We start from the raw sequence: 12,363 nt of genomic DNA on the forward strand, positions 1-12,363 counted from the left end.
AGTCTATAGTCTAGTCTATAGTCTAGTCTATAGTCTAGTCTATAGTCTAGTCTATAGTCTATAGTATAGTCTACAGTCTAGTCTACAGTATAATCTAAAGTCTAGTCTATAGTCTAGTTTATAGTTAAACAGTAGGAATTATTTTCGAACATTTTAAAAAACGCAAAGCTATTAAAATCACTACATTTGCCACACAGCTGCTTACTAACTGCTTGCAAACACAACAAATATGCCAGATTGATTTTTAAAAAAATGCGATATAAAGTTTAGTCTACGACAAAACCTCTTAACGTTATAACGTGATTAACGGACAGAAACATTTTTTGAAAACGGCGCGTGATTTTAACATATAAATTGGGTGAAGTAAATTCAAGAAAATATAAAACCCAAACACACTAAACTTTCGATTTTATTAAACAAAAAAAATCAATTTGAAATTAAAAAAGCGGGTTTACGAAAATATAAATATTTGTTAAAAAACAAAAACGCAAATTATAATTACAGTAAGAAAAAAGAAACAAACATAGTAATTAAAGAAATATTTAAAATTTCAAAATAAAAACCCGTTAAAACAACGCAAAAAAAAAACATAAATAAAATTGAGTGCCAAAAATTATTTGTAAAATAACACAAAAGAGAAAAGTTTAACAGAAAATAAAATCAACAAATTAACAAGTGGTATGTTTAAGTGTTTTTAAAATAAAATTAAAATATATTTTGCTAAAAAAAATATCAAAATAATTTACAATTGATATTGCAATCTGTTATTAGAAAATCAATTAATGTTTATCAAGTGAAATCTGATTTCCTATGAAAAAAGTCTAGTTTTATTTCTCAAATACATATATAACTACAAATCAATAATAATTTCTTCTGTGGATTTCGAAGCAGTTTTTAATGGATTATTATCTAAAATTGATTTATAACAACTGAAATTTTTATTGTTTATCTGGGGTGAATATATTTTGAAATATTTTTCTATATTTTTAAGCAAAATTTTGTTTTAAAAGAACCTGTTTGTTTTTAAGTAATAATAACTTATTTAACTGCTAGTAATTTATGTCATAATATTAAAATATTTTAAAGCGTTTTCGTGCTTTTATTTTTTTCAGTTTAAGTAAGTCATCATATTATATTTGTTATGATCTTAAGTGTTATTAGCACTTATAGTAGAGTTTTTTTGTTTATTAAATAAAATGAGCTATTATACAATTCATTGAACTAAATTTTTAGCTAAAGAGTAACTACCACACCTGTTTTTGAATTTGAAAGTAAAAATTGTTATTATTAAAGTATTGTAAACATTTTAGACTTCATGAGAACTATTAGTGTTAAATAAGCTATAAAGTTAAGTTCTAATGTATGCAATCGGAGATAATTGATTAATATAAATAGTTTATTCTTAGATTAAATTATACAGAAAAACGTTGGTAATTGCAAGTTAACATTATGTAATGAAATTTCAATTCGCTATATTTTCTGTTAATAGAAACCAACAATTTTTCGAAAATTATTAAAACTTTATATTCCGATAATTTTTTTTAGAAAATTTTTGATCCATTTTCTTTTTAATTCTTTTTTTTAATTGTCTTCTTTTTAATTCCGATAAATTTTCTTTTTTTAGACAATTTTTGATCCATTTTCTTTTTAATTCTTTTTTTTTTAATTGTCGTTCAATTTTTTTTAGGAAATTTTCTTTTTAGAGAAAATTTTTCATCAAAATTTCTTTTTACAGAAAATTATCTATCAATTTTCTTTTTATAGAAAATTTTCGATCAATTTTCTTATTATATCAAATTTTTGATCAATTTTCTTATTATATCAAATTTTCGATCAATTTTCCTTTTATAGAAAATCGATCAATTTTCTTTTTAGTGAAAATGTTCGATCAATTTTTTTATAGAAAATGATCAATTTTATTTTATAGAAAATGTTCGTTAAATTTTCTTTTATAGAAAATTTTTGTTAAATTTTCTTTTATAGAAAATTTTTCAAAAATTTTCTTTTAAAGAAAAATTTTCTAAAATTTTCTTTTTATAGAACATTTGCTTAAACTTCTTCTTAAAAAATATATTTATAAAAGGTTTTAGTTAAATTTTCTTCGAATTTTATTTTTATATTAAATTTTTGTAAAATATTTCGTTAAATTTGTAAAGAAAATGTTCGTTGAATTTTGTTGTATAGAAAAAAATAGAATTTTTAACTTAACCTATATGGTTTGTTATTTATCTGTTATCTAATTTTAAATTTGCCAATTTTTAAATTATTTTTTTTTTTTTCATTTTAATAAACTGTTTTTTAAATTTATTTATAAACAAAATTATTGGCCACAAGCCATCATACATTATTTTGAATATTTTATCGTTACGTGAATCTTGACCCGTTTGTTAGAATATTTCTAAATGCAGTTAGACAATTTAACAATAAATAACTCAAACTCACATTTAACATAAATACTTTAACGACCACCTGTGATTTTATTTTTATATTATAAGAAACATTTTTTTATGCAAACATTTTTTTTCTTAAGAAATAAATAAAATTGTAAATCTTGGCCAAATATTTTGATTAAAAAGATGAGGAATTTAAATTAATTATTAAAGCGGATAAAACAAATATTCATATAAATTGAACAAGCTATCTGTTGATCATAATAAAACATTAAAGAATGCAACGAAACCCACTATAAAATGCTACATGTGGAATTAAGTTTCTAACATTTTAACATAAATAATCCTCTTAAATAAAGTGCATATAATTATATCAAATTTTACATTTAAACCTTATTGATATAAACTAATTTGAAATCTAGAATCCCAAACAATAAAGTCTTTTAAATCACTTTTTTATTATGTTTTTTCTATCAAAGCAAACAAAAGACTTAAGTAACATACATCATTTTCATAAAATAATCATTTATTAATTTCAATTCTATTTTTAATTCCTCTCATAATTTAATGATTCATCTTAAACAGCCAAAACAAAAGTTGAAACAACTAAAATGAATAATCTTTAAGATTTCATCTTTTTGATTTTATTTATTCCATTTAAAAGCAAAAGTAAAGTGCGGTAAACTTAACATGCATTAAAGTCTTAGCACAGCAACAGCAACAATCACCGCAAGCAGAATACATAATAATAACAATAATAATAAAAATAAACAAAAAATAATGAAAATCAAATCTATAACGTGTGAATAAAAAACACATGCTGCAACATGAACTGAAAAAAAGACACACAAGTTGCAAAGAAAAAAAGTTGCTAACAGAACTTCTTAACAAAAAATACTTGTGTGTGCAATTGTAAACATTAGACAAATCTAAATACCAAGCCATAATGACATAAATAACCGTAGGAGCCAAGGAGTGCAAAAATTTAGTGAAAAAAGTGGCAACAACAACAACATTAAACAGTAAAAAAATCCCACATAATAAGAAAACTTGTGCATAAATATTATGTATTTGTTGAAGAAGTGGTTTAAATAAGCTTTAGTTAAGTGGTGAGATTGAAAAGTATTTTGAATAATAGAAACTTTCAACCAAACTGAAAGAAACTTCTAGAAATTTCAATGAAAAGTAAATTTAGCTAACATGTTTTGATATTTAAAACATTAATAAAAATAATTCATAAAAATTCTTATTGAATTAAGTAGAACTACATATATATTCAGCAAAAGAGAAGTTATGATTTATTAAGTATTTCAATTAGTAAAAAGGAAATTCTCATTAGATTTAAATAATCATCAAATTATAATTTAATACAGCTAACACATGAAGACTATTATTAACAGAATCTAAAGAAAAACTTAATTCAGCAAAACGATTTTAATGATTTTAAAATACTTTAGTTACTAACATAAAAATTCCTATTGAATTTGTAAATTACGCTAATGAAATGTCATTACGCTAATGAAAAGTCAATCAATCTAACTTATTTTTTTATTAAAGGCAAACAACAAAATTCACTAAATAATCTTTATTTAGCAAAAATAAAATACAATTCAGCTGGAAAATTCTAATTCAATTAATAAAAATTAAATTTTTACATATTTTCTCTTTAAAATAATAACTAACAGAATTCAGAAAAAAATCCTTAATCAGCTAAGAAAAACTTAACTAAATAAACGATATTTTAAAGTATTTCAGTTGCTTACTTACATTTTTTGCTTACATTTTTATTGGATTTAAATATTCAGTTAATAAAAAGTCAATTCATCTAATATATTTTGTTATTTAAGATAATAATTAACATAGTTAACCGAAAATCCTTATTAAGTTAAAAGGATGTCAATTCAGCTATCATATTTTGTTATTTAAGGCAATAATAAAAAATTCACTAAAAAATCCTTATCCTGCTAAGAAAAACATAATTCAGCTAAAATCACTCAGGGGATGACCCCTACTCATGCAGTGCATTCTGCTGGAACTAGAAACATAGGTTGTGGAAGGGAAACTTAAATATTTTCAAATCGAAAGTGACAGGAAAAAAATTCTGTAGGAAGTTTGTTCCAAATAGGAATAGTGCGGCTGAAGAATAAATAGAGTTGGAAATTTGAAATAAAAGGTAATTTATGAAAATAAGAAATAGGATAGGAGAACGGAGCCTTGCTGTACCCCTCAATTATCCCCCCGGGGGCATGTTACCTTGGCGAGACCTCCGCCTTGGTGTTATTGCAATCCCGACTGATGCATGATAATAGTCATATTTCGGGATAAGTTCAGTGCTGTTGCCGAAAATCAACAGACACCCCACAGAGGAGTGACTGGGGACTAAGCGTTGGAAATTTTCCTTCCTTGTCCAGATATGTTCAGAGTACACTCTGTTCATATCAGTCTTGCCCCAGCGTGTCACTGTGAGTAAGAACAATGTCTACGGGTTATTGATGGATCGTGCTTCGGTCCACCGGTTGCGTCTTTAGGTGCTGTTGCCGAATCAACAGAGCCATAGTAGTGTGGTTGTCTTTCAACGTGACTACTTTGGCAAGAGATTAGATAGCTCGAGTACTCCAGCAAAGTACTTGCGCATGGACCGGTCATAGCCAATGTGCAAAAATTGCCACCTGAGTTTTCATTGAGGACAAAGGGGCGATGGTAGACCGTTCTCAAGTCTACCCTGTGGGTGAAAAAGACCACCGTGGGATAAGACCGACACGGCAGGTGCTCACATTAAAACTCTCGGCAGTCTGTACCCCTCAATTAACATCGAACAAGACGTATAGTGCGAACTCTGAGAAAGATCAAAGACAAAACTTTAATAAATAATCCTTAAATATCGTAATTATCTAATTTCCACCATCAATTCATACAATAAATTTATATTATTTGGAGCTGAATACGAATATTTAAAATGCGTTAAAATTTTTCGATGTTTCCGAAAGAGTTTTTTAACAAATTTGAACTCTTGTACATAAAATGAATTGTTTCGATAACTCTTTATTTAAAGAAATCAAAAGATCAACTAAATTAAAATAAAACATAAAGATTAATCAAATTAATACATGTACAATAATTAATATGTTTTTAAGTTAATAAAATAACAACATCGTAAATATTACTAAATCTCATACATCATGTACGCAAAAGCAACATTATTTACACACAAATGTTAAATTCTTTCAACATATAGAGCATAGAGCAAAACTGCTGTTGCTGATCTTAATAAACAGCCACATGAAAATAAATGTTTAAAAAAAAAAACTGCGTTGAAAATTGATTTGTTTCCTCCGTTTGTTTGTTGTATTAACAATTATTTCAATTACAGTTTAAACAATTTGGTAATCAAGTATTATGAAGTCAATAAAAGAAAAGAAAAAAAATTAAAAACGACCACAAAAAACGCACACTTTTTTCATACACAAATTTAAACTAGAGCAATATAAGTGGTTTAACAAAAAAAAAATTCAAAATTAACTTTCGATTTTTATTTGCTAGTTAAGATTAAATAATTTACAAACTAACAAAGTCTTGCAATTTTAGATTTAGAGGGTTTATTCCTTATTTAACATTAACAATAAATACAATCACTTTAAAATTGGTTCATTTTAACACATTTATAATTTAAACCATTATAGATAAATAATGTTAAGCAAAATTTTGGCAAACTAGATGAAAACTACGCCTTGCTTTAAACAATATTTTTTGTTTTTATACCCTACACCACTATAGTGGGGAGGGTATTATACGTTTGTGCTGATGTTTGTAACATACAAAAATATTGGTCCAATATCCACCTTAAAGTATACCGATCGATTCAGAATCATTTTTTGAGTCGATTAAGACATGTCCGTCCGTCCGTCTGTCCGGCTGGCTGGCTGGATGTCCATGTAAACCTTGTGCGCAAGGTACAGGCCGCAATTTTCAAGATAATTTGATGAAATTTAGACCAAGCATGTTTTTTGGCACAAGGACGAAGCCTATTGAAAATGGTTGAAATCGGTCCATTATTTCACCTAGCCCCCATACAACCGTACCTCCTGATTTGAACTTTTTATGCTATAATTACGTCAAATATTCTGCTATCTCTCTAAAAATTGGCACAAATAAGTTTTATATAAGTATAAATGATACTGCAGATTTTCGTAGGGATCGGCCTATATTTGCCCTAGCCCCCATACAAACCCCCCTTCAAAAAATGACTTAAACGTCTAAAATTGACTTGTAACCATTTGTATCGCAACGAAACTCAACAAAACTAATTGTTATTTAGAAATATATCCTTTTCCCAAATTTACCGAGGATCGGCCCATATTTGACCTATATAGAGCCTTATTTAGAAATTTTAGTTTTTTATCAATAAATGGCTTAAATATTTTGGAATTATGGTAATATTCAACATAAAAGTTTCTTTACAAAAAATAAAAATTTTATAAAAAGTAAAAATTTTAAAAATATACTCATGGTGTAGGGTATTATATGGTCGGCCATGCCCGACTATACTTTCCTACTTGTTTTTTAATCAAATTAAAATTTGTATACATCATTTGTTTATTGCTTTTTTCTTTATATTTCAGCAAAAACAAAATAGGTGTTTGAAACTTTTTGAAAAAAAAAAAAAAAATACTCATGTAATAAAGCTGATTTGCAACAATTGTTGCATGCCACACCTGAAATAGTATCGCTTTAATTTTTGTTAATTTTTGCACGAATTTTTGTTACATTTTTCGTTTTATGGTGTAATGTTTTAAAGTTTTTTTCTGCATTTGGTTTTTCTTAAATGTGAATTAAAGTCATTTTGGGTTTAAAGAGTGTTTAAAAATTAATTATTATCTGTTAAATAATGCTTAATTTTTGAGGCAGTTTATTACCACCTTTTATTGCCAAGTTATTGTTTTAAGTGTATATGTGTGTGCGAATTGAATGTGAGTTTTTTTTTTTTTTGTATTAATTAGCTCCAAATAGCGTGTGAAGATTTATGATAAACTGTTTACAATAACGAGGAAGCAGTGATAAGTTACTGTAATAAGTTTTTTTGTTTTATTATGATGAAATATATATTTTTGCAAGCTATGAACTTTGAGAGAAATCAATTTTGCAGTAATTTTTGAATAAATTATTTAATAAATTTTTTAATCAAATTTTTATTTAGCTAAGAAAAATTTTTATTCAGCTAATGACATTAAAGATATTCACTTAAAATTTTCTTAATTTATTAATGAAATTTCAGAAAAATTTTATTCTGCAAAGAAAAACTGAAATTAGCAGAATACTTTTAAGCAATTTAAATAAACAGATGAAATTTTTTTACAAAATTGTCTTTAACTATATAAAGTATCTATTCAGCAGAGAAAACATTAAGTCAGCTAAAGAAAAAATGCTAATTTCTAATACAAAATTACATAAAAGCTTTATTTAGCTAAGAAAAACATAATTCAGCTGAATATTTGTGAAAAATCTTCATGAACTTTTGAAAATTCTTGGTAAAGTCACTTTATTAAAGTAATTCGGCTAAAGTTTTATAAGTTATTATAATACTAATTTACAAAAAACATTATACTTAATTCAGCTAAATTATTAGACTAAAAATTGTGATTCTCACTTCATATAAAGTTAATCAGTTAAGAAAAACTTAATTCAGCTAAAACTTTATAAGTTATTATTTAACTAATTAAAAAAACACTATTAAAAAAACCGAATTCAGCTTTTTATTTTTAGGAATTTCTAATGAAATTATGCTAGTGTATTACACTAAATCATATAACGTCTTTATTCAGTGAAGAAAAACCAAATTCAGCTGAATATTAAAAAAAAATTAAAAATTCCTTCTTCACGTGAAAGTTTTAAATTTTTAAAATCTTTCAGTTGATAATATGATAATTTTAATATTCAGCCAATAAAACGTATATTAAGCTTTTGTTTTTTTTAAGCAAAACTTAGGGATAATCCTCAAGAAATCCTCATTCAGCTAGACCAAATTTATTTGGCTAAAAGAATTTAATGGCTAACATAATAGTTTCCACTGGAATGCAATATTCAGCTAATAAAAAGATAATTCAGCTAAATTATCTTATCACATAATACAATAATTAAAAGAATTTCTCTAAAACTTATTATTCAGCTAAGATAAATAAAATTAAGCATAATTTTTTTATGATTTTTAAAGTATTTTAGTTGCAGTCATATGAATTTCAATTAAATTTTAATAAAAAGCATTATTTAAAAAAATAAAGAAAAAATCTTATTCAGCAAAAAACCCTAATTCAGCTAAATTATTTTAATGATTTTTGAAGTATTTCAGTTGATAACATAATAATTTTGAAATGATTTCAATATTCAGCTTATAAAAAGATATTCAGCATATAAGATTTATTTTTAAAGGCAAAAATTAACATAAATTATTAAGCTACAAAAAAGACTTAATTCAGCTGATAAAATTTCTGGAGTATTTATATAATCAGAAGCCAATTCTTCATCTGTAATTAAAATCTTTATTCGGCTACAAAACATAATTCAGCTAAACGCTTTCGATAAGTTTTGGTAATATTCAGAAAGAATTCCAAATGGACTTCAATAATCAACAATAAAAAAACAATTCAGCTAACAAAGAATATTTATCCAGCAAAGAACAAAAGAGATTTTAACTAAATATTATATTTAGCTCTTAAAATTCTTACAATTTGTCAATCATTAGAACTATTCATTTCAGAAACAAACATTAGATTCGAATTGGTTACACAAAACAAAAACTGATGTTAGTCTTTTCTCTGCACGTGAGATCAGTGACCTTTCAAGCCATTTTAGCTTAGTATTATCATTGTATTTGATTAGTATAACACTTTTTTTCAATAATAGCCATTGTTTTCATTACATACAACTTCATATAAATGTTAAAGATCATTTCCTAAGTCTTTTGTTTATTTTATTTTTTGTTTTTCTATTAATAACTGCGGGCAAATCAATCTACACTTCCGTTATAAAACTTATTTCTATACATATACATAATTCTTTTCAAATGCCATAATCTAACATAACAATAATTAAAACAAGTTTAAAGTTCAGAACTCTTAAAAAGCTAAATAAAAATAAAAATTAATCACAAATTTATAGTATATAAATTGATTAAGATCTAATAAATTTAACTCACACTTTTCGTTTATATAAAAAACAATATTTATAATAAAACCATAAATTGTTTTATCTGTATATAATTTTAATTCAGAAACACTCTTAACAATTTGCATGACACAACTTTATTGTCTATTTATGTAGAAAAATTATGTCATTTATTTAAGAATTTTATAGAAAAATAGAAAAAACAAATCGCTTTAGAATTTATTTTTTAAATTCAATACAATTTCTGCACTTGTCGCTTACGTTGAATTGTTGTTATTTATGAATTCACTACAGAAATCAATTTAATTTGTAATCATGGCTTGAGGTTTCTTATTACAGTTTGTTAAGAAAAAAAAACTAACCAACAACAAAAACAAGTCATTTTTTATTTTTTATTTCTCCTTTGCAACTTGTTGCACAATTCTTACATAAGACATATTTTTTAAATTGTATATTTATTCAATTTAAGAATTTTTTCTTTAATTTGATAAAAAATATTTAAAGAATGTGGTTTGTGTTTATATATTAAGTTTAATTTATAGTGATTTTTTCAAACTTTATTAGTTGTTGTTTTTGCACTACAGTTTCATTTAATAAGTTAATTTGTTTGTATTTAAAAGTGGTTTATAAGTTTAATTCAATGTTATTTAAACAAATAACACTTGTTTATTATTTCTTAGGGGAGGCTTCTGCCATGACCTTAACTCATTAACAGACTCGATTAATGAATGCTGATTGTAAATACTTTATATAAACAATATTTTGTACCAGTAGCAGCAATAATTAATTAATGACACATTTTCAGATGATATAAGTAATTGTGGTTTAAAATTAAAAAAGAAATCATTAATGATTCAATATTATTATTTACAAATAACAATTATTTGGTTAAACTTGAACCACAGCGCAATATATACAAAAGCCTTTCTAAAAACAAAAGACTTAAGCAACAATCTTTGATGGTTTTAAATGGAAAATTTACTCAAACTTATAGAAATGCTTTGTTTTCTGAAAATTATTACTTGCTTAAAAAGTAAAAGTATTTACAAATCATTTAACATTTTATTTCCACATAAATTTTCCTTAACAATTATGAACTTTTGAGATATTTAACGGTCGTAATCCTAACATTGACAACAGTCCAATTTGCAAAGCTTTTCTTTAAAATTTGTTTAACATTTATTAATTATACAGCTCAGTGCAGTAAAATACACAAACAAAAATAATAATACCGTTTAGTTCTAGTTCAGTTCTAATTCAGTTCTAGTTCAGTTCTAGTTCAGTTCTAGTTCAGTTCTAGTTCAGTTCTAGTTCAGTTCTAGTTCAGTTCTAGTTCAGTTCTAGTTCAGTTCTAGTTCAGTTCTAGTTCAGTTCTAGTTCAGTTCTAGTTCAGTTCTAGTTCAGTTCTAGTTCAGTTATTTGTGTTACAAATAGCATTATAAATTCACATTACTTTTATATTCAAATAGTGTATTCATATATAACACATTATTTTTCTCCCTTAATTGTCACTTGTTATCGTTTCATTTAATAAATTTTTCACCTTTCACTCTTTAAGGTGTTTCAGTGCTTTGTTTCTTTCTGTTTCCTCCTCTTTATTTATTTTAATGTTTGTAAAAAATTTTATGGTTTTAATTAATACCTTTAAACTCGCTATAAGTGTTGAGTTGAGTTGTGTTGTTTTGACTTGGTTTACAGTCTGTCATAATAGACATTAATGTAATAACAATGTTTCGTTACATACCCATGACTTTAAAATAAATTTAATGTAATGCAAAGTAATGTATGTATATAGGTACAACAGTGATGGGCAACTTTTATGTTAATAGAATTATGCTTTTGTGTGTAAGGCAGCAGAAAACAAATTTCTTGTTAAGCGAATTTTTAATAAGTTTGTCCGATTTGCTTGTTTTTATTTAACCGACTTACTTGTTTTTATTAAAATGCTTAAAACCTAAAATGCCCCTAACTGCATAGCATTCATGTATCAAACGTTATGCGTCTAGTAATGTAAAGCCAACACTTTGTATTTGATTTTTAATTATTTGAATGCCACACTTTGTAACTCTATAAAGAAAAATTATTTGAAACAACTATTTTGTCTACTATAGATTTATGGTATTTGCGTTTTATGCTGGGGTTTCGTTGTTTGCACGTCTGTACTATAAAAAAGTTATTTTTATTTTTTTCCAATAAAGTTGAATGTAGTTGACCTTGCCTCTCTTATTTATTTTATTTTTTTGTATTGTTCCTCTGTAACATAACCACATGCTGTGATACAACATACAACTGAGGCAGTTAGCTGTAGTTGATGTGTTGTAAATACATTAAAAAAAATCTTAAAATGCTTAAGAAAATAGAATAGCATCATCGTTTTTGGAAATAAATTGTAAGTGCTCTACTGCAATTATTTGTTATATGTGGCTGTTGTTAGTTTTTATGTTTATGTGTTGGCTAAGTGATGGTTTTTAAAAAATTTGCTATAAATTTCTTGGACTATTAAACTAAATAAACAGATTTTGTAGTTCGATAATTGTAATTGATTTCTGTCAATTATGTTAAGTCTATAGTTTTATAGAAGACTGTTTTTTTTATAAAAAAAATGTTCTAAAATTTTCCAGTAAGTATCAAAGACTTAAAATTCTTTCAAACTCTGCAGATACATATTTTGTTTTAATCTTAATCCGGTCGTGTTTTATTGGTGACATATCTAAATTTAATAGATATGTACCTGATATCAATACGTATTGTCTGATACTACAAAAATCATTACTCTCTAAGTCTTGTCCTGTTCTGTTTGTTTATGTAGTATCAA

General features: G+C 25.3%; 1 protein-coding gene across 2 annotated transcripts in view; it reads left to right on the top strand.

The window, feature by feature from the left end:
• The first annotated feature begins 650 nt into the window (after window positions 1-650).
• LOC111674895 overlaps window positions 651-12,363 on the top strand; it is a 46,404-nt gene continuing 34,691 nt past the window's right edge. Inside the window, exon 1 of one of the 2 annotated variants that reach the window (XM_023435574.2) lies at window positions 651-954. The gene's annotated coding sequence lies outside the window, so the exon portion shown is untranslated. The remainder of the gene's footprint in view (window positions 955-12,363) is intronic. The other variant, XM_046947507.1, reaches the window with a different exon arrangement.

The sequence above is a fragment of the Lucilia cuprina genome, chromosome 3 (genome assembly GCF_022045245.1).
Source record: "Lucilia cuprina isolate Lc7/37 chromosome 3, ASM2204524v1, whole genome shotgun sequence".
In the NCBI taxonomy this organism is placed as follows: Eukaryota; Metazoa; Arthropoda; class Insecta; order Diptera; family Calliphoridae; genus Lucilia; species Lucilia cuprina.